The following is a 24,385-nucleotide window of genomic DNA, read 5'->3' on the forward strand; positions in this document are numbered from 1 at the left end:
TGCAGTTGTTCCCATGAGAGCAGAATTCAAAATGTTCTCAAAAATTCAGTTTTTGAATTAAAATTCTGATATTTGCTAAACTTCATCAACCATGACTCCAGAATATTGTCATTTTTTTTCAGGAAGTTTGAAAATGTATTTATCAAGAATTTGATGGTATATGTTTACAGTACTGTTTACAGTCAAACGTTTTCATGCACTGTAGGCTCAATTTTTGCTTAATCAAAAATCCGAGAAACAAGTTTTGTGGAGGACGGTCTGGAGATGCTCTGTAGCAAGTTTGGTGACAATTGACCAAAAATTGTGGGAGGAGATACATTTTAAAAGTTTTACAGTTATTGAAAAAAACAGAGTGATGGACTTCATAATTTGTAATAAGTTTAAGTGGACAAAAGTTTCAGCAGTATTGAGGCTACATTGTGGTGAAGTTTCAACACTGTAGCATCTACCGTTGGTTTGGTAGGAATTTTTAAAGTTTTTAAATTTAAACGCTTATTGTGCCCCCCCTAGGAGGGGGGGGCACATGTCCTTGGAGTTGAGTGAATCTGGCATGGGACTGAACCTTTGTGCAAAGTTTGGTGAGTTTTCACCCATGGGAAGTATGACTTCCTTGGAAGAAGGAAGAAAGAAAGAAAGAAAGAAAGAAAGAAAGAAAGAAAGAAAGAAAGAAAGAAAGAAGAAGAAGAAGAAGAAGAAGAATTCCTAGCAGGGTCCAAAACTAACTTTTTCACTTACCAGCCAGCCTGGCTGGTAAGTGATTTTTTTTACCAGCCAGGCAGATATTTTACCAGCCAACCAACTAAAAATTGCGTTTAAGTGCTGTCAGTATTATTTAGCGTGTCATTTGGGTCTTATATGCGATTCTCAATCAATATTTTAGTAGTATGCACTAATACTAGCAATTAGGGGTGTGCAAAGCATCCGGTATTTGTATTTGTTGAGGGTGGGGAAGTATTTCTATTTGTATTTGTGTTCGAGTAAAATTCAAAATAGTGTTGATTCTCTCTCTCTCTCTCACGCAAACACACGCGCACACCAACAAACAGGCGCGCACACACACATGTTCTCAGCGGTGAGGTCCGACCAGAGCGATTGACATGTGTCCAACCAACCCAATCAGACGCGCGGGTTCTGAGTCCGGACCGAGAATTAAAAGTTGGACCGCGCTGGTCCGTGCTTCAGCACCCGTGTGTCGGGCCGCGTCTGGTTTTAATTAACGGGGGGTAAACAGTCAGCGTAGCGGTCACCGGAGCTGATCACTGCCCTATAAGCAATGAGAGCATTTTTTTTTTTACCGGGCGCGCTAAACCACACAAACGAGTACGACAGTAACAACAGTTATCCACCTCGACGCTGTGAATGACGGCCTGACGCGCATACCTGACCAAAGATCGTCTCTGCTGGAAAGACACATTACTCTGTCAGGAAACAACATACCAGTATCGTTCTCCACTAGTAACGAAAAAATGAAATTTTCGTCTGTAAAAAATAACTCGCCAGAGTGGCGAGTGGTCTTAAAAATTTACCAGCCAGAGACAAAATCTACCCGTAATTGGCGAGTGGCGAGTGTTAGTTTTGGACCCTGATTCCTAGGAATACAATAGTGTCCTGTCAGCTGCGCTGCCCGGACCCTAAAAAAAAAAGGAGGGCAAAAGAGCAGTGGAGTCAATTTAATTCAATGGGGCGCGTTATAGTTTTGTGACATGCCGTGGTTGTAGGGTTTCCCCCTTTTCCACTGAGCTGGTTCCAGTGCTGGTTCGGAGCCAGTGCCTGACTAGCAGCGGTTCTTTGCTTTTCCACCAACTGGTTAATGGTTCTTAAAACTGGTTCCAAGCACCAACTCCTTGCTGGGCTAGCTACCAGCCATTGAAGAAAAACAACTCCAGTTTCAAAACACGATTAGATGCCAAAATAGAGGTTAAGATTTGTTATTTTCTGGGAGCGTAGAGTTTAGTTATATGGTTTCAGTTATTTCATTGAAGAACATAAAGAGAGAAAACCAGATCGATGTAAACAAATACCCGGGAACTTGTTACTTGAAAACTTAATGCAAACAGTTTAATTATCTTATTTACTGTACCACAAAATGGTACAACAAAGACATTTTAAGATACAGTAAAGGGGTTAAAAACAAAAAGCAATAAATTATAAATAGATAATTGATAATAAATTATACATCCATTCAAGAACTGATCTCCTTTTGTTGGTTGTTGGCTTAAGCTCAATAATGCATCAGTGTGGTTTATTTATCTATTTAATTTATTTTACATTTTATGAAATAAATATACAGGGTAGAACCGAACATGCATTATTAACTCATTGAGTGCCAACCACGTAATTTCTCGTTTTTCGTTCCCATGCGTTGAGTGCCAAAAACGAGATTTTTCATTTTTTGCTTTTTTTTTTAATTATGAAAATAGAACTGAAATAGATGACGATCAAAGTCACATGACAGCTCATGATCTGGAAGTTTTTATCATAACTCGGCTTCTGCAAACGGAGTTCTGCATGTGGATGCAGCAGCTGCTCTGCTCTCACCCGCGAGGCTGCAGCAGCTCGGAGCTGAAACAGGAAGCTCTCAGCCGACTGTCCCACCCGGTCTTCATCTGGAGCAACACCGTGTCCTCCCCAAAGTCCTCCCGCGGTCAAATCTGATGGTCTCTGGGTCAAAGCAGACCGGCATCACCGACCCGTACCACAGAAGGACCGCGACCACCGGTGGGACCGGTGTTCCCGAGCCGCTGTGGCCGGCAGAGCCTCACGTTCCGCGGCGAGAGGCTGTGACACGGCGCGGTGCGTCTGTGTTATTGTTGTTTAGTGGCGCCCCCCCGCCCCCGATGGTGGTTTTGTGAATAGAACAACAATTGTTGTATATATTTATCTTATACGAGCCCTTTGATCCAGAAATGCGAGTGTCAGAAGAGCGACAGACACAAACAGAGCACCTTTCATAAAAGACGCTCTATCTCCTTTTCTAGAAAAAAAGGAGGGATTTTGGTGAAACCCAGCCATGTTTAGCTTGACTTTTCTCAGGAACGGAGGCACGTAGAAACAAACGGTTTGTGGTCATTTGAAGCATAAAGTCAAACCTTTCAATTGAGCCACAGTATGTGTTGGTGGCAATAATATAGAATACACTATGGCTCTACATAAAAAGTCAAAAATGGTCTAAATTGCCGGTACACTTGACTAAAACTTTGGAAAGGAGCACGGCACTCAATGAGTTAAAGGATCATAGGGCAGGATTAATGAGAACGGCCAGTGACGCGACGGCCGCTGCGCGTAACTACAGCAACCATCGAAGCCACCGGCACGGGAGCGCGCACAGACTTTTCACTGTTTACTTTACTCTTTACAGTCTTTCCTATCTGGGGGGGGTATTTTACTGTAGGTTCTCTCTCTCTCTCTCACTCACACACACACACACACACACACACACACACACACACACACACACACCTGCCTCTTCACTGTGCTGCAGCAGGGGGCTGCTTGTCTGTTCCTCTGAGCTCCTCATGGATCTGTATGGGCTCCTACAGGCCGGTACCGAGAATTAACGCCAGGTCCGGGTGTCGGACCGCATCTGTCAGGGTCCGCGATCCCATGCAAACTCGTGAAATAGGCCTATCAACACCGGACATATTCATGATTTCATAAAAAAAAAAAAAAAACGGACGCGTCGCGGACACGCCGGCCAGGACGTGAAAAGTGGACGTGTCCGGGCAAAAGAGGACGTTTGTCCACCTGCCTCTGATAACGTTATTAAAGTTATAACGTCGGCTTTTAACCACTAGCTCCGGCTAACGGCTAATAATAAGACAGTAGTGATGAGGGAGAGGGTGTGTAAGTTAGTGACCTGCCTGCTGCTGTGTGCGTGTGTGAAGGGAGAGAGAGAGAGTGGCAACAGGGGGGGCTTTTAACCCATTTAGGCCTAAAACGCCTGGAAAAAATGCCTGTAAAATAGGGATGCAAATTATCGAGTAATTCATTAATCGATAGTTGATAGACCTTATCGATCGATGATCGATTAATTGATAAGCGGCGATTTTCCTGAGAACCTAAATGTAAGGGGAAAATTCAACATTCCTTATGGACTTTACACTAGTATTTGTTAATTTATTTTAAGAGCACAGCACAATGAAAATGTTTAAGTAGCACGTTATTTGGGACAGAGAGCTCTGAGGTTGAAGTCCTATCATAATGAGATGAGATGAGAGACACCGCTGCGTTTCCATTACAGATTTTCGCAAAATAAAAGCGATATTTCTGAAACTTCGAAAAAGTGCAATTGCCATTTGCGGGTGTTTCCATTGAAAGGTATTTTGCGAATGAGCCGTAATGCGTCTTGCGTTTCTATGGTGACGGCACAGCGATCTCAGCTGCCGACAGCTGTTGCTGTTATTGTTATTAACTCATTGAGTGCCGCGCTCCTTTCCAAAGTTTTAGTCAAGTGTACCGGCAATTTAGACCATTTTTGACTTTTTATTTAGAGCCATAGTGTATTCTATATTATTGCCACCAACACATACTGTAGCTCAATTGAAAGGTTTACCTTAATGCTTCAAATGACCACAAACCGTTTGTTTCTACGTGCCTCCGTTCCTGAGAAAACTCAAGCTAAACATGGCTGGGTTTCACCAAAATCCCTCCTTTTTTTCTAGAAAAGGAGATACAGCGTCTTTTATGAAAGGTGCGCTGTTTGTGTCTGTCGCTCTTCTGACACTCGCATTTCTGGATCAAAGGGCTCGTATAAGATAAATATATACAACAATGGTTGTTCTATTCACAAAACCACCAGCGGGGGCGGGGGGGGCGCCACTAAACAACAATAACACAGACGCACCGTGCCGTGTCACAGCTTCTCGCCGCGGAGCGTGAGGGTCAGTCGGCCACCGCGGCTCGCGAATACCGGTCCCGCCGGTGGTCGCGGTCCTGCTGTGGTACGGGTCGGTGATGCCGGTCTGCTTTGGCCCAGAGACCATCAGATTTTACCGCGGGAGGACTTTGGGGAGGACACGGTGTTGCTTGAGGTGAAGACCGGGCGGGACTGTCGGCTGAGAGCTTCCTGGTTCAGCTCCCAGCTGCTGCAGCAGCGCGGGTGAGAGCAGAGCAGCTGCGGAGCAGCTGCGCTGCATCTGCATGCAGAACTCCGTTTGCAGAAGCCGAGTTATGATAAAAACTTCCAGATCATGAGCTGTCATGTGACTTTGATCGTCATCTATTTCAGTTCTCCTCGTCGTAGAGTCCCCAAATTTACATATAATGTCTATTAAAGTGTCTATTTTCATAATATAAAAAAAAAGCAAAAAACGAAAAATGTCGTTTTCGGCACTCAACGCATGGGAACGAAAAACGAGAAATTACGTGGTTGGCACTCAATGAGTTAAAGGGATAGTTCAACATTTTGGCAAATTGGCCCATTGCCATAATCGCTATAGTCATAGCAGTAGGTTCGTTACCTTTATTTGTCGGTGTAAGCTATTTTTAGAACGGAGGAGCAGAGCGGCAGGCTGTTCAGAGCTACACTATGGAGGCTAATGGAATTTCTTGGTTTCCCTCATCAAATACAAAATCCCAAAACTCCAAAACGCTTTCGTGGACAAGTTGTGACCTGCACATTCACCACGCTATGAGATAATAATAGAACGTTACCAGACAGAGTTGTTTTAGAGGGAAATTCATGCAAAACCGCTGATGCGCGTTGCGTTCAGGGACAGTTTTTCAGCAAGCAGACTCTGTATTTACCTCGAAAACGGCTCCGTTTCGTAACGTTCCATTATTATCTCATAGCGTGGTGAATGTGCAGGTCACAACTTGTCCACGAAAGCGTTTTGGAGTTTTGGGATTTTGTATTTGATGAGTTTGATGAGGGAAACCAAGAAATTCCATTAGCCTCCATAGCGTAGCTCTGAACAGCCTGCCGCTCCGCTCCTCCGTTCTAAAAATAGCTTACACCGACAAATAAAGGTAACGAACCTACTGCTATGACTATAGCGATTATGGCAATGGGCCAATTTGCCAAAATGTTGAACTATCCCTTTAACATTGACAAAAACAGCGCTTGATTGCTGAAAGGCAAAGCCCGTGTGGCGCTGCAGCGGCCACAGATAAGGACGCACAGTTGTTCCGTACGGTGCTGAAGCTCTAATGCCCCCTCCCGTCCCCGCTGGCCCGCACTCACACCACCTCGAACCCAAGCTGCTCAAGCACGGTTTCCTCCGTTGATACAGAGGGACTATTTGTTTACCAACACGGCGGATGTGCGCTTTAACCTGACTGCAGAAAGAACGGAGCCTTTTAAACACCAGCGGTGATGAGGCGCTGACAACAATAGGCTATAGGGGGTTGTGTCCACACACCCGTACTGGTTTATGTGACTTAAGGTGACATGTCGGCGCAGGAGGGAGTGGGAGTGTGGATGCGAGCCAAATTTCCTTCAACCATGCACGGAAAAGTGGAATGATAGGAAAGGGTTTTCTAATTTAATGAGAAACAATGCCCAGCATGCTCAGCAATACATGACAATAAACATGTGGTTCATTTGTCCCCTCAAGTTAGGCTACATAAACCAACACAGCTTGGACACACGCGCTGTTCTCCGCGGCACCGCAACAAGCGCTTTTTTTTCTCTTTTCTTTTAAAAAAAATTAAGCTCCGGTAGCGACCGGCTAAACTATGGAAGGATACTGTAAACCAGCGCGGATCCGGTGTGTTTATCAAAGCTTGTTCGCCGTGCTGAGGCACCGGGTCGGTTTGAGCTGCGGTCAGGCTGCATTACAACTCCTCAGGCAGCTCCGTGTCGGCGGCTTTTTGACTCGTTACTCATTGGTCGTCTGTGTGTTAGCGATGGTACAGCCTGAGTCCCGTAAAGCTACAACAGGTGTTGTTGTCTCTTTTCACCTCCTCTCCCTCTCTCCCTTGTGTGCTGCAGTGCGCTGCGCTGCACACGTTTACACAGAGATCCGCTACATTATGTCGGCTTTGCTTGTTTACATTTCACAGTAAAACTCCCATTGAAAAGGAACGATTAATTGCAAGTAATTTAATTTAATCGATTAAATTCTTATCGACAATTAATCGATAGTCGATTAATTGTTTGCATCCCTACTGTAAAACCTATGGACGATTTTAAAATAACCCCCTAAAACCTGAAGTTTTTCTGGAAATTCAACATAAGTGTCAACGCCTACTAAATAATTGATTTCTCAGGCTCTGTAGCAGATAGAAATGAAATTCAAAAAGTATTTGAGAGCTTATACCCGTGGCTTTCATGAGAAGTTGAGTTTATTTGTCCAAACCTTCAATAAAGTTTTTTAAAAAATCAACAAACTCAGCAAATTGAGAAAAAAAGGCTTTTTCGCCTTTATTGAACAGGAGAGTTGACAGGAAATGGCAGTGAGAACCATAGCCTCAACACATGGGGCTAAACACTGCCCCAAGCAGCACTATTTTCAATCAAAAATGTAAAAAAAAATAAAGTGTCAGAACAAGAATAAGTGCCTGGGATTGGACAGTGAGGTAGTTCAGGAACCAGCACATTTTCCAGAGCTTGTCATCTCTGTTCACATCTGCTGCCTGGTTGTTCTGGAGGTGTAGATACCTGAAAAAATATAGACACAGGTAAGCTACCTTGGATGAAAGCATAATATAAAACATAATATTCATATAAAACATAATATTTATATATTCATATAAAACATAATATTCATAATTCTCATGTGTTGTGACTATGTGACATGTAGGCTACTGTCTATATTGTAAATTACATTGGACTGTAAGCTACTGTTTACAGTTGAATAAAAATCCTATGCATAATATAGGCCTACCATCTATATTGAAATTACATTGGACTGTAAGCTAACGTTACTGTTTATACTAGTACTGTATGTGATGATGACTGAATAAAAATCCTATGCATAATACGAATACATGCCCATTAGCAAGATGTAAACATGATACAACATAGGAAGAAATAGACATACGGTAGCTCTCATTAGCCTAGGCTACTGTAATAATAATAAACAATAATAAATACCTCCATCGGTGATCGGTGTTGCATCTGCAGGTGACTTTCGCCCCTGGGGTGTGGTTGAATCGCCTTCGAGGAGTAGTTACGTTAGGGTGGTAATTATTCGTCCTACTCGGTTTCAAAACCTACAAAATCATCGTCCTCATCTTCGTCGTCTAAAAACATATTCTTCGTCCATAAATACCGGTCAATTGGTTCCAAGGGTTCAAAGTCCGGATCAGCAATAAAACTGAGTGAATAGTTTTCATCAAGATTGCTTTTTTCACTCACTTCGGAGCTCCCTCCGTCTTCCGCCATGATTTCAAAGTTTTTTTTGTTTTTTTTTAAGTCCCATGTGGCATTGCGACGTGCATTTCATTGGCCAAGAGACCGGAAATAGGCGGAAAAAACTACAAAGACTACAAAATGACGTATCCGCTTTCCCGGTTTGAAAGGTAGAATGACGCAACAGCGCCCCCGGTTTTAATGGTAGAAATGCGGTAATGCTGTCCCGGTCTAAATGGGTTAACAGGGCTTTCAGTTGTGCTGGGTCGTTTTCTGGCAGTAACAGTAATTTGGATCCACCGTGGTTCAGAGCGATTGATATAACAGGGAGTGTCGCCACTCTGTTACTATATCAGTCGCTCTGCCGCGGTTGCCCTCTTTATGTCTCCATTCCATTGATCCATTCGAAGGCAGTCGTGGACGCGCTGACGTCAGGTCCGCCGGCCAGCGCGCGAAATTCACCCCCTGAATTGCAGCGCATTTTGCAGCACAGACCCGTTCAGGGCAATCGAGAGATACGCGGGTGGGCTCGTTCTTTTTGGTTTTGAACGCTTCCTCACCCATTATTATTTAAAAAACGTAAAACGCATGGGTATTTTCTCACAAATCCTGCCCTATGATCCTTTAAAGGCCATAATTTTCAGGTCCGACTGAGAACACTGCAGTGATGTTTGTGCTCTCAAAGCATATTAGAAAAGCAGTCCCTTCTCCTCAAGTGATGTGAGTTGTTTTAAGTTGTGTGTAATGTTTGTATTTCAGAGTGTGTGAGGGCACAGGAAGTTCCCACAGAGCAGCAGGAGTGGAGCTCCAGTCAGGACCAGAGGGACTCTGAGCCTCATGTAAAAGAAGAGCTGGACGATTGGACCACTCATGGAGGAGAGCAGCTTCAAGGACCAGAGGAGTTGAAAGTCATTCTTTTACCTGTGAAAAGTGAACATGAAGATAATGAAGAGAAACCTCCGCTCTCACAGCTTCAACAGGGTCAGACTGAGGAGGACGGAGGAGCAGAGCCTCCAGCCAGCAGCTCCCCTAAACACATGGAAACAGACACTGATGGAGGACCAGAACCAGACAGAAACACATGTTCAGACAGACATTTACAACCAGATACTAATGACAAGACCTCCGAATCGTCTGAGACTGAAGACAGTGAAGATGAGGAGAGGGAGAAAAAAGAACCTCAGTCTGGGTTGAACTCTGAAAATAATGCCTATAATACTAAAAGGAAACCATTTAGCTGCTCTGAGTGTGGTAAAACATTTGCCACAAAGCCACAGCTGACAATACACATGAGAACTCACACAGGAGAGAAACCATTTAGCTGCTCTGAGTGTGATAAAACATTTGCCCAGAAGTCACATCTGACAAAACACATGAGAACTCACACAGGAGAGAAACCATTTAGCTGCTCTGAGTGTGATAAAACATTTGCCCAGAAGTCACATCTGACAATACACATGATAACTCACACAGGAAAGAAACCATTTAGCTGCTCTGAGTGTGGTAAAACATTTGGCATCAAGGTAGACCTGACGAGGCACATGATAATTCACACAGGAGAGAAACCATTTAGCTGCTCTGAGTGTGATAAAACATTTGCCCAGAAGTCACATCTGACAATACACATGAGAACTCACACAGGAGAGAAACCATTTAGCTGCTCTAAGTGTGGTAAAACATTTGGCACGAAGCCACAGCTGACACGACACATGATAACTCACACAGGACAGAAACCATTCAGCTGCTCTGAGTGTGGTAAAACATTTGCCATCAAGGTAGACCTGACGAGGCACATGAGAACTCACACAGGAGAGAAACCATTTAGCTGCTCTGAGTGTGGTAAAACATTTGGCAGGAAGTCACATCTGACACAACACATGAGAAAACATGCCAAAGACAACACGTTCAGCTGCCAAGTGTGTGAGGCCAGTTTCAGATGGAAAGGACGTTTTGAGGCACACATGAGAGCCCATGGATGCAAGGACGCGTTCAGAAATGTTCGTAGACGACAAATAGGCAAACAGCATCAGAGGCGTCGTCTTGGCAGCGACAGTAAACCAGTCTGAAGGATTCAATGCTCTGCTGTTGTCTGGACATGGGTTAAAGTTCACTGTGGTAATACTAGTACTAACACAAATCTGTGAATTGGTTCGAGAAAACATTGTTGACCTTTTTGGGTGTGGTGCGTAAGTTTGGTCATATTTTTAAATTGTTGCTAGGAAGTAAATATATATTGTTGAAATGATTTGAGTCTTGCCACAGATTTAATTAGTCTTAAGTTTTGTCCTCTTGCAGTTGAAAAGTCAGTTTCATTCCTTATTATCTTATTAAAGATACTACCACAGATATATTTCGAGATCTTGCGAGAGTTTGCTGCTGAGTGAAACTGGTCACAAACTAGTTACTTCCTGATCAGTAATTCTAAAATAAAATGTAATTTTAATGTATCAAACTGTTTGCTGGATCTGTGGCTTGTTAATATTGTCCCAACAGTTATTCTGTTGACTATGTGCAGAGAGAATCTGTGATAATTTGTGATCGTGGTAAATAGCTACAGCTACTTGCCAACACTGCCCCCTACTGGTGACGAGGGCGGGCCATTTGTGAATCACCAGCTGTCTGTTTGTGGATTTTTTTTTTTTGTCAATGAGCTTCATTGAAAACAGCTGTACATACAAACGGATGTACAACGAACAGGGTTGTACATACAATTATACAATAGAACATCAGACAGGTGCTCTAATATCTATCAGTAATCATAAATAATAAATAAATCACAATAAAATAAGGTAAATATTAGCAATGTTAGTAAACATAGAATCGAAGGAAGGATAATAAATAAATGAACAAATAATATGACAGACGAAAAATAAATAAATAAAAAAAATAGAAAAAGGAAAGAAAAGGAGACAGAATGTAAAAGCTTTATTCTTCTTTGAGCTGTTTGTTTGTGGATCTCGACCAAGGGGGCAGTTGTCGGTCTGAGAAGTGAAGCTCACTTCCGCGTTCAAAAAACTGCAATCCCCTCGGCTGTCGCTGGGGGCTGGCTCCAGAAGGGAACAACTCCAATTGAGCCCCATGTTAAAATAGCCGATTTTACAGCTTAAAAAAACATATTTACAGCCTGGTACATTTGATTTTTTTGGTCTCAACCGATAGTTTCTACCCCCGTACACTCTGAGGGGGGTGAATTTTTTTTAAACTCTACCGTTTTACTATTATTAGGTTTAAAGTTCTGGCCAATTAGGGCACGGGAACGTTGAGTGACAGGTCCGGCGACCGCTGTTACGAGGCCAGTGGGCGGGCCCTCGGCTGGCCAACGGCCGCACCGCTCCAAATATGGCAAGTAGAATCCAACATGGCGCGGTTCAAACCCCCGTAGTAGCGGCACAAAACAGACTCCTCCAAACCAATGGGTGACGTCACGGTGCTACGTCCATTCTTTTTACAGTCACTGGCTGTTTTCGAAACCGCATACTACCGTACTGCCTACTACATACTGCGTTATATGTACTGTATACTTCATACTGAATGTGGGATTCAGTATGCTACTTGAGCAGACCGACACCGTTATCATCATCGCAGTATGCAGTATACGAGTTTCCCAGAATGCATTTCACGGCAACCGGTAGCAGTAGCTGTAAAACAGGCTAAAAGCTGTTTTATTTCTCGCTCTAGCGCTGTAATTATGTAACTTTATTAAGTTTTAATATTTTTTCATGCGAGAAAGTAACTGTTAAGACCCCAAATATACGGCCAGTTTATCCAAATGACGGCTGTTTAAAAGTTTGCTCCGATGTTTTTCGGAGAAGTGAAGCTCCGCAGCGACTGGGACATCACAGAGGCAGCAGCCGGTCTGCAGAGCTGCTCGTCCGGCCAGCACTACGACGTCATTCCGGAGGAGAAAACGGTCGCTAATTAACTTACCCGCAGGTTTTTAAAGGTTTACCACCGGCTGGTTAAATTATTTTCAGGAGATAAATGTTGGTCTCATTGATGAAATCTCAATTGTGGCAGTAGCATTAGTTTGTTTGAATGTAAAGTGAAGCTTCTTGTGTGTAAGCAGCGCTGCCTCGGGGCTCTGGAGCCTAACGTTACGTACAGAAATCACCACATTTACAAAAAATAAATAAATATTTTACAATGAACCGATCAGTCTGCATTAAGTTTTATTTTATTAAACTATAGTTACGGTACACGGCTACACTACTGTAACCGTGTAGATTATTATGTGTTTATTATTTTAATTATTATACATTTTATGTTATTACCCTAAACATTATTTGTATTATATTACGTCATGTCATTGGTTTTATTTTGTGTTTAAATTATGAGGTGTTATTAATTTAATTAATTATTTAATTTAGTCTATAATATTTTATTATTTATATGATGTCACATGTTGATATTCTCCACGTCCCTCCCACAGCGTCTTCCCATCCAACTATCTGTCTTCCCGGTTTTATGAAATTTTAAGCGGGTATATGGTTAGGTTATAAATAATTTCGATAGCCTAGCATCAACCTCTGTCATCATGGATCGCAAGAAGAGGAAGATCCTTGCCATCGCTCTGCTCTACCATCAGAGGTACCACCGCGGTCGCCGGAGTTTTTGGGTTCACCCAATCCTCCGGACCCGTCATCGCCATGGCGAGTACCATCGCTTGGTGCAGGAGCTTCGTCTCGATGAAGTATTGTTCCCACAATACTTCAGACTGACCAGGGTGCAGTTTGACCATGTGCTCTCCAGGGTGGGACCCAGGATCGCGAAGCTGGACACCAATTACCGGGAGGCTATTGGTCCAGCTGAACGCCTCGCCATCTGCCTACGGTAAAAAAAAACAAAAAAACATAGGCTAATAATAGCCTAGTAGCCTACTAATAATAATAGAAAATTTGTTATCAGTGTATAGCATTGGCTATTATATGATGAGTTACATAATGTCAGTAAAAGACCAATGATGATAAAGTCAATATTATGTTACCCTGCTACTATTAAATATAATTGAAATGGCGTTTTTGGCTGTTTTGAACAGCAATTTTGCCAAAGCATTAACATTGATATCTGTCCAGCTAATTATAAGAACAGGAACAGAATAGGACTGTAATTGTGAATGTGTGTGCAGTAGGCCTATAGCCTGTGCCTTTACTCCAGCCTTTATTAATTATGGGTCTTTGATTAGCACCATTTCTATGTATGATCTACATGAACAGCAACAAGTGCATAAATCTAAAACATCTGTGTTTCATTTTGATTTTTCAGGTATTTTGCAACTGGTGACTCGTTCCGCACCGTTGCTTTTAATTACCGTGTGGGTCACAGCACTGTGGGCATCATCGTGCGAGAGGTTGCTGCTGCAATCTGGGAGTCCATGGTGGATGAGGTGATGGCTGCTCCAACCATGGAAGACTGGAAAGCCATCGCTGACGGCTTCCGTGAGTGCTGGAACTTCCCCAACTGTGTGGGCTCCATTGATGGGAAGCACATTGTCATTCAGGCACCGTCCAACTCTGGCTCCTTGTTCTACAACTATAAGGGGACGTTCTCCATCGTCCTTCTTGCGGTTGTAGATGCAAGGTACATGTTCCGAGTCATTGACGTCGGTGGATACGGCCGAACCAGTGATGGTGGAACACTGTACAACTCTGCCTTTGGTGAAGCCCTCCACGATGGAACCCTGGATCTCCCACCAGATGCACTCATTGCAGGAGCAGAGAACCGTGGACCACTACCCCATGTCTTCGTGGGAGATGAGGCCTTTCCCCTTCGGAGAGATCTGATGCGTCCCTTCCCTGGCTCCAACATCACCAGAGAGCACAGGGTTTTCAACTACCGCCTCAGCCGTGCTAGGTTGGTTGTTGAAGATGCATTTGGAATCCTCTCATCTCAGTGGCGAGTGTACCGGCGGGTCATTGGAGTCAGCCCTGATACTGCTGAGCTGTGTGTGAAGGCCACTTGCATCCTTCACAACTACATGAGGCTTGTAGCTTTGAGGGAGGCAGGATCCGAGACCCACCGTGTGCAGCAGGAGCGCATGCCAGAAGGGAACCTCCAGGAAGTCACCAGGATGGGCCCAAACAACGCCACAAGGGAGGCTATTCGAGTGAGGGAGACCTTCTGCTCTCACTTTTACCTGGAGGGTGCTGTTCCTTGGCAAGATGACAGGGTGTAATCATCTTAAACCAAAAGGCTCTTTTAAGAGCCACTCACATTCCTGCAGGGCAATTTTCCAATTCACCCACACAACTAAGTCTGCACAAGCACAACTATGCTCTATATAATATCATAGTTTACACAAGCAACAATAAATATAAAATACTTCACTTTTAATGTTGTGATATTTACCTCAGAGTCATGATGAGTTTGTGACAATCATTTCAATAATGTAGCATGAAGTTTGACCTTTTCATAATTAATGTAATTATTGTGTTTTACTCCTACAGCCCAGAGAGTCACATTCACATGACAGGGGGACAAGCAGGTACACAAAGAAACTGAATGTATGGGTCTGTTTAATAAACATGCAATCAGGACCTTGGGACATACTGTGAGTGTAGCTGTGTTAGCTGAAAGAGCTAGGGAAGTGTGGAGGATGTTGTCTGTCTTGTCTTTTCTCTCTGTCTCCCTCATGTTGATAGGAGCTATCAGAAGCTGACTGAGGCCAGGCGTGAGAGGGGGTCAGACATGAGGTGATGGCGCATGGACTCCAGCCAATGACCATGCATTTACATCATACATTAACAGCCTGACAGGGACAGAGGAGGATATCAGACTTCGTGGACTGATGCTTCTGTTGTGTGTTTGTCAGGGAACTAGTCTGGTTCGGAGCTCTGTAGACAATCTCTTTTTTTCCATATTTGATTACTGCTGTTAGAATAAAATCTGGATAATTGAATAGAAGCGTCTCCTGCATAATTAATCTAATGAACATGCAAGTGCATGGTTTGAGAACACTTGAAAAGCATTTCTTCTGTTCACTGAATATTTCTTAGTTGTAGTTGTTAGTTTCATGAATATCCCAGGATAAAGTGCGCCCACCTGAGCTCAGCTATCTCACTTTTTTTTATTTATATAGAAAATTTTCCTATTCCAAACCTGAAAAGACCTAACAAATGTGTGCTGTATTTATTTATCATATTATTAATGAACAACAAAAATATCAAAAATTAATAAGTTTTATTATTATATAATAACACAAGAAACACAAATGTATTTTTTTCCCCTTTTTTTCCCTATGTACAGTTGTACAAGAACAACAACCTACTGCATATGATAGAAAACAATAGTATACAGTATAAATAACAATATGGCCTGTGAAACAAATAACAACAGTTATTGGCTCTCTTCTAAAGCCTCGTAGAGCACCTTGTGGATATTAAACTTGACTCGCTCCCTCTTCTCTTCAGGCACCTTTTTCATTAAAGGCAAAAGCCCGATCAAAAACATCTCGTCTAAGTCCCTGGCTTCTGTGGGGGTGGGGGGGCTGAATCACCCTCCTCTCAAATGGGGTCATCACATCATATCTGACCCTCTTCCGCGGTGGTGGGACAGCTGGCTGGACTGGGGGCTGGACTGGCTGCGGTGGTGGGACAGCTGGCTGAACTGGCTGCAGTGGTGCGACAGCTGGCTGAACTGGGGGCTGGACTGGCTGCAGTGGTGGGACAGCTGGCTGCTCTTGGGGGTTAAGGGGCTGTTCAGCTGGCCCTGCGAGGTGGACTGCAGCAGGGGGGGGGCCTCCTAATATTTGAACTTGTGCCACGGTAGTCTAGAAATGGAGTTAGAAACTCCATTATTGTGGAGAACTTCCATGGCCTTTGCGTTGAGGCCCCAGCCCCACTTCTCTGTGTTTCCCTCTCTTTTTTTCTCCCTCTTTTAAAGGTGTCTCTGAGGCTCCTCCACCTCGATCTGCAGATGTCCTCTAGTGTAAACAAGATTTAAATAACATTAAGTTAACTACTGAACAGTGGTGCAAGTACACATTTCCTTTAGTGAATAATAGTGTACTAAACTTAACTTTTTAACAGTAAAGATGTGATTGTAAAGCATCCTATAGGCTATAATGTGGACCACACAAAGTTTGAATTGTGAAGATATAGTCTAAAATACAGCTAATGTTAGCATGTTTTTGGAGGGAAACAGAAGGAAATTGCGATTCTATTAAACTATTAATAATTCTATACACATTCAATTAAACCAACCCGAAACTCCGACAACTTCAGCAACTGCTCGCCATGCAGCATTTCTCAAATTGTTGTCTCTGTAGGTTGCCAGAGAGGCGTCGTACAAGACCGGGTAGCCGGACACTGCTGTCACAAGTCTCTCCTCCATGTTTACTATGCCCCCTCTCCCCCCATCCTCCCCTCCTACCCCCTCCTCCTCTGTACACACAATTCATTGGCTAGAAGTCCTGCGAAGTGGGTGGGACTTGGTTTTCGCTCCGCCGTTTCCAACATGGCGGCCATGTTTCTGAAAACATTTGAGGCGGGAAATGTGTAGTGCAGTAACAGAATCTGGATTTATATTTGATCAACACCGCCTAGTTTGATAGTTTGAACGAAGTTTCTGGAGCCGGCCGCATTGCGTTGGACGGACCTCATTTGCATAAAGTTCAATCCATCGAACTTTATGCAAATTCACATACGGCGACGGGGCCGTCAAATTGACGTGCTGTATCCATCTGCAACGCGTGGCCGGAGCTCCTGCTCCACATAGACATGAATGGAATCCGTTGACTGAACGTCGGTTGACGGAGTTGGTGTGTCTGTACCATTAGACGTCAGGGGAGCATTGCATTGTGGGATACAGTAGGCGATGTAGACTGGTCAGATACATACTGGAGATATTTTCCGAATCAGTACGACATCCGGGAACTTTTCGCATACTGCAGATTTTGCTTTTGTTCGCATACTACATACTGCATACTACATTTTGGCCAAATCAGTACTACTAGCAGTATAGTATGCGGTTTCGAATACAGCCACTGATCTCGACAAGAACGTCTCAGAAATACGTAATTGAGGAAAGAGATGCGTGTTGATGATCCACAAATGCTGAATCACACCTCACAAACAGAATTTTCAGTTTTACAAATGGCTCTTTTGTACCTACAAATTGAAAAATATACATTTACAATTTGTAAAAACCAAAATACAAGTTACAAATTTTTAATTTGTATTTGTGGATAGCAAAACACGTGTGCAAACCAAGGAATATTTCCAACCCTCTGTGCGTCTGAGACAACTTGCTGCTGCTGGTCCCTGAAGGGGCGGAGTGGTGGCGACACCCACGTGACACGGATACAGGAAACGGACTCCTCGTGGAGCTTCTTGCTTCTCGCTGCTGTCTCACGGGGAGTGAGTGTGTGTCTGTGTGTGTCTGAGTGAACATGGCTAAAGTCCAGGTGCTGAGAGCGCTGGTGGAGCAGCGACTGAGTTCGGCCGTCGAAGAGATCTTTGTTCTGATTGAAAGAACCGTGGCGGAGTACGAGGAGGAGCTATGTCGGTCAGAGCAGGAGAAGCAGCGACAGAGGAAACAACTGGACGCTTTGTTAAACCCTCGGGTTTTGTTACAGAGAGCAGGTCAGTTATTAACGGAGAATCAGTTTGTCTCGGTTTGATGTAACGGGGAAACGTTGGTGGCGTTGACGACGGACCAACTGACCGTTATAAACGTTATAAGCCGTTAAAGAAAAACAACTCCAGTTGCAAAACGCGATTAGACGTTAAAGATACTAGTGGTTAAGACTCTTTATTTATTTATTGTGTAGTTTAGTTATATGGTTTCAGTTATTACATTTAAGATGTTAAAAAAGGAATCCAGATCGATGTAAACAAATCTGCGGTAAAGTATTCTGATATTCTGACGGTTGCTAGGGGACTGTCCGTGGTGCTGATCACCATGGAAACCGTTAGCACTTGCAGCAGTTTGGGAACTTGTTACTTGCAAACTTCATATGCAAACAGTTTCATTATCTTATTAGGGCCACGGGCAATCGCACCGGGCACTGGTCCCAACAGCTATGAAATAGCTGCAGGGACCAGTGCCCGGGCTTCGCCCGGGCACTACTGTTATTGTGTGGATTTTTTCTTATTATTCGTCCTCTTACGGACGATTTTCGATTCGCTACTAGTCCTGCAACTCGAAGAGTTGCAGGCCAAATTATATATCAAAACGTGCGTCTTGATCGGGATCGGTGTGCTATTACTTTTCTCAACAGTTTACGAATTTGTCGCGACGTAAGTCGCGAAAAACTGCGCAAAATTTTGCATTGAAGTCGATGGGACGGACGGGAAAAAAAAGAGCGAAAAAGACCAATCATTGGAGTTTAACAAACGTCTACTGCTCAGGCATACTTTCACCTAGAGACTCCATTTAAACTTTAAACAGTAGACACAAGTCTTGTGTATTGTCGTATTACTCCACGTTTTGATAGGTCATATAGTTTTTGATCAATCCCTGTTCAATGACCATGATCATTTTTGGAGAAATTATGAGATTATAATGGGTGTGTATTGGACGGAATGTTCGTGTCAGAGTGCGTGACATCATCGGTTAGAGTGGGAGAGATGCCAGAAAAACTCCAGATTTTTTCTCTTTCCAAACTCGGCCCGGCCACAATTTACACTCTACACACATAATTTTTTCAGAATTTGTAAGACAAACTTGTCCTGTCACTCATCATCTGCTCAAAATATCAGAGAGACTTACAGAATTTAAACTCTGAGCCTCTAAGTGCGGCCACGTCTGTCTCTGCTCCTCATTGAGTCCAATACAAATATTTTCTGAGAGAAGCAGAACGGCCTGATGTTTTAAAACTGCCAGCATCGCCAAAATATTTACTGTAGAAACACCAAATCGTACCAACATTTTCAGTAAGTCCTTAGAGCAACGTTGATCTGTGTTTTGTTCTGATAGGAGTTACCGTTTTCTCACCCTAAGCCTAATTGTGAGACCGGTGCAGAGGCAGAAAATGGCTCTTTTTCTCCACGTTTCTGTCTGTCTCAGCCTGCGGGGGCCCCTATCGCCGTGGTAACCTCTTTGATCCTCAGGCCAGAGCTCGTTAACTTCATAAACAATCCACCTGGCGCTCGTTTAAATGTTTATAAACAGAGACACAGCTAAATCAGACTGACACAGGATGCAGCTACTAACTAACTATGTGTCAAGTCAGTCACACACACACACACAGACTCTAGAGCCAGCTTCATGTGATTACAGCAGGCCCGGCTCTAGCCATTTTGGTGCCCTAGGCGAGATTACTCCCAGGCGCCCCCCCCCCCCCAACAATGATCAATAATGATTATAATGATAACGTAGCAGTGTATCTGTATGTCCCCTCTGACCCCGAGATACACAACTTGCACAACAATCAGTAAAATGTCATTAAGTAAATCCTGGGTGAAGACATGAAAAAAATTAGTCTACAGTCATGAGAATAACCTGTTGTGATGCTTGAAATGGGTATACGAAAGTCTTAGCTTCACAAAAGCAGTGGAATATACTGTATGAATAAAAGCTAATAGATACGTGTGGAAAACACGTTAAAATGAAATTTTGTGAAATTGCTTTTTGAGCATAAATGTTATCTGTCATTCTATTTTCACCAAATGTCTCAAATGTAAAATAAAATAAGCTAAATATTGACTTAACATTACATTTCAAACTTCATGAGATGTGTGTAGCCCTAAATGAGAAATTAGCTTTTTTCTCCAAACAAAATATCAACTAAACAGACAAAAAACACAACATTTACAATATTTAACCTATATGTACCCTATATATGTCACTGTGGTGCTGTTTAAGAGGTAAAAAAAAAAAATGGTTTGAGAGCTCAGCAGGTCTGGAGCTGGAGCTGTGGCCCTGCTGTCTAAGCAGGCTGAAGTCTCAACTCTCTCTTCTTTTTTCAATATCTTCCTCATCTAATGAGTCAGAACTTTCAGCCTCTGAAGCACCTTCATCCTCCTCACTGCTTCTCTCTCTCTCCTATCGATTCTGCGGATTCGAAGCGTTTCACAGCTGTTCTTTTGATTGACAGGTCGTCAAGGGCGGCGTAAAATGACCGAAATATAAACAAAAACATATCGAGACGGTCGCGCAAACGAGCTGGCATTTGTGCCGACTTTGAGGATTAATGCAACCAAGTATCCACACATCTAATTAAAAATGTGGCGTTTCTAACAAGAAAACGGCTTGAAAGCATTCCCACTGCAGACAGGTACCTCTGCTGTGTGTGTGACTGCGGGGAGAGCGGAGGGCAGTACCAATGGGCATGTGGGGGAGAGAGGGGGGGGGGGGGGGGGGGGGGGGCGACTTAGTAAGTAATGTTGTAACATATTATATTATTACTTTTTAATAGGTATTGCTTTGCATTTAAATTAACGTGGGGTTATTTTTTGTATTAAGAAATAATAGTACCTAAAAATAGTGAAAGTTACACTTTTTTTTCTTTCCCATTTGTGGCGCTGGCGCCCCCTGGATGGACGGCGCCCTTAGCATTTGCCTATACGGCCTATGCCACGGGCCGGCCCTGGATTACAGTCACACACACACACAAACACACACACACCTTCATGTGATTAAAACACAGTTAACGTGCAACAGAATTTAAACTTAAACCATGATTTAATCTGGTTTTAAAGTTAAACCTTGTTGGTGTCAAATGCGTCAAATGCCTCTCGTGGGAGCAGCTGATAGAGTCCCCCCCAGCTGAAAGCAGCCCACCCCACCAGCCAGAGGGTCCAGTATGGGGTGAAATTACTGCCAAAACCCCACAAACCCGCAAAGCATGTTTTACTCACGCCCAACAATTCACAAACAAACTCAGTGTGTTTTGCAAATACAAAACATCATTCACAAACTAATGCATTTTGTTTCACAAATAAGAAATGCACCTATCGAATAAATACACCATGCTTCAGAAACAAAAAACATATTTCTTCAAGTAAAAGGAAAAAAATCCTTCAAGTATAAAAACACAATTCTACAACTACAACTACAATTCTACAACTACAAACACAATTGTACAACTACAACTACAATTCTGCAACTACAACTACAATTCTACAACTACAACTACAATTCTGCAACTACAACTACAATTCTACAACTATGGAACTGTCACGTGACTTTTGGCAGTAATATTCCACCCTCCGCGCTGATCCACACACTTGCACTCACAGCCAGACCTGTAATTCGCACTCCACAACAACAGGTGGTGCTGCTGAGTCAATAGGCCTATGTCACGGCACAGCTCATAGCCCGAAGTACGATTCTCCCCCAGCTGCTCCAGGGGAAGCAGCTGGGTGTAGCACTGGGTTTTAGCCTCTTCCACCCACTTTGGAGCCCGGTACACCACAACAACGCCGGCGTCCAGCGAGGGGAGGCTGCCTTAGTTTATTATATATCCACCACTTGATCCATTGCGTCACACCACGGTTTTAGTAGCATTGTAGCGAGTGGCTAACTGGTAGCATTAGCGGCTAGCTGGTAGCGTTAGCTACCAGCTTGGTGTAGGCACCAAATGTGGGGGCTCTGGGCTGCCAAAACCGTTGTGACTAAATCTGATGTTTGTTAAGTTTATAAAACTAATTATTGAACAAACATTACTATTTCTGTGTATTCTGTGTGCACGTTTTTGTAATTAGTCATGGTTGTCATAGTTGTTAGCTTTGCTGCTGCTGACAGCTAAGTTGACAGCAGCAGCAAACTAACATCAGGACGTCAGCTGTCAAAACCCTCCCGTTGTCGGACACGACATGAAACTACTCCAGTTAGCTCAGTCATGTTGGAACTAGGATATCCGCTGGAAAATAATATTTTTTTCATGGGCCGTTTATTGAGTTATTGTTTATTGACATTGCTAACGGCTAACAGCTAACGGTTAGCCCAGCTAATCTAAAATGTTTGGTCAACAATTCGTTTTATAGACTTAATTAACATCAGAGTAAAGCTAAAACCTCGTCCGTATTGTTCTCATTAAAATTACGTGATGATTATAAATAAAGTCATCACGGCCAATGTCTATCAACCAGTCTATGCTATCAACAATACAGCAGGCTAACGGTGGAATGGAGCGTCATTCTCCAGGAAGTGGTGGATATAACCAGGGTGACTACCAGGGATTTTTAACGATCCAAAATCGCCGAGCAGTGTACACCCACCTCCGATAGTCACCCTGGTTACGGAATAAACTAAGGCAGCCTCCTCTCGCCGGACGCCGGTGCAGTAGTAGGCCTACCCGGCTCCAAAGTGGGTGGAAGAGGCTAAAACCCAGTGCTACACCCAGCTGCTTAGCTGCTTTCCCTGGAGCAGCTGGGGGAGAATCAGATTAATCAGCAGTCAGTTTCACACCTTATTCAACTGTGAGGACTAGTGCGAGGAGGCTGAGGCCAGAGCGATAGATATAACAATTGTTACAAGATGTTATATCTATCGCTCTGGCTGAGGCTAGTGCTAGTGCTAGTGCTAGCAGGAGCCCAGCCCACCACAACGGCTCTCATGTCTGTTACAACATAAAGTTGCCGGTGTTTGAACAAAACGCCACACTCTACCTAAATTAGTTCATAACAATTATTATAACTATTTATTGTTCGTTTTCAAGTGGCACCACATCGTCTGGACCCCACTTTTGGGAGATCTGTCATCTGTTTGGGTTGAGCAGGTACACTGCACTTCGGGCTATGAGCTGTGCCGTGACATAGGCCTATTGACTCAGCAGCACCACCTGTTGTTGTGGAGTGCGAATTACAGGTCTGGCTGTGAGTGCAAGTGTGTGGATCAGCGCGGAGGGTGGAATATTACTGCCAAAAGTCACGTGACAGTTCCATAGTTGTAGAATTGTAGTTGTAGTTGCAGAATTGTAGTTGTAGTTGTAGAATTGTGTTTGTAGTTGTAGAATTGTAGTTGTAGTTGTAAAATTGTGTTTGTAGTTGTAGAATTGTAGTTGTAGTTGTAGAATTGTGTTTTTATACTTGAAGGATTTTTTTCCTTTTACTTGAAGAAATATGTTTTTTGTTTCTGAAGCATGGGGTATTTATTCGATAGGTGCATTTCTTATTTGTGAAACAAAATGCATTAGTTTGTGAATGATGTTTTGTATTTGCAAAACACACTGAGTTTGTTTGTGAATTGTTGGGCGTGAGTAAAACATGCTTTGCGGGTTTGTGGGGTTTTGGCAGTAATTTCACCCCATAGTCCAGGACCATAGGGACTGCAGTGGAGGAAGGCTGCCTTAACACCCTGCACAATGGCACCCAGTACACAGAAGTTAGACAGGACCAGTCAGCCCATCACCTGGTCCGTTCACAACAAATCAGTTTATGCTACTGTGATTTATGTAGCCTAGTTAAATACTACAGTAATCATCATAGTGTATTGGCAGGAAAGACCATTTAAATCTGTATCAAATATCGATTAATGAATTTATCGATAATTTGCATGTTGGTCTTGGTTAAGTACCACCTTGAAAAAAAAAACAATGTTTTGTTGCTTAAGCTATTCAGTCATTCAATGGTATACTAAAATCCATGTGAAAAAAATGCTTCTCACTGTTCTCAGGTCAAATATTTATATGCGATTAAAATGCAATTAATTGCGATTAATTAATTACAAAGCCTCTAATTAATTAGATTAATTGTTTTAATTGAGTCCTGGCCCTATTACACAAGATAAACACACACACACACACACACACACACACACACACACACACACACACACACACACACACACACACACACACACACACACACACAGTTAACCTAATGTGATTACAGCTCCTCCATATCAGTGCTTATAGAAAGATGATCATGTGTCTGTCTGATCAGCTCTGTCTTGACCTTAAGACCGTGGGTTTGATTCCCATGTTGACAGAGATGGCAAAATCGGCAGTAGCCGTGGCCCATTCAAAATTTCCAGAGAGGAAATTTTCTAGTTTACTGTACTGTTAAATGGTAACTTACAACAAAGAGGTTTTAAGATACAGTAAAAACATTAATAACAAAAGGCAATAAATTATTAATAAATAATAAATTATACATCCATTCAAGCACTGATCTCCTTTTGTTGGTTGTTAGCTTAAGCTCAATAATGTAT

The sequence above is a fragment of the Trachurus trachurus genome (assembly GCF_905171665.1).
Source record: "Trachurus trachurus genome assembly, chromosome: 11".
NCBI lineage: Eukaryota > Metazoa > Chordata > Actinopteri > Carangiformes > Carangidae > Trachurus > Trachurus trachurus.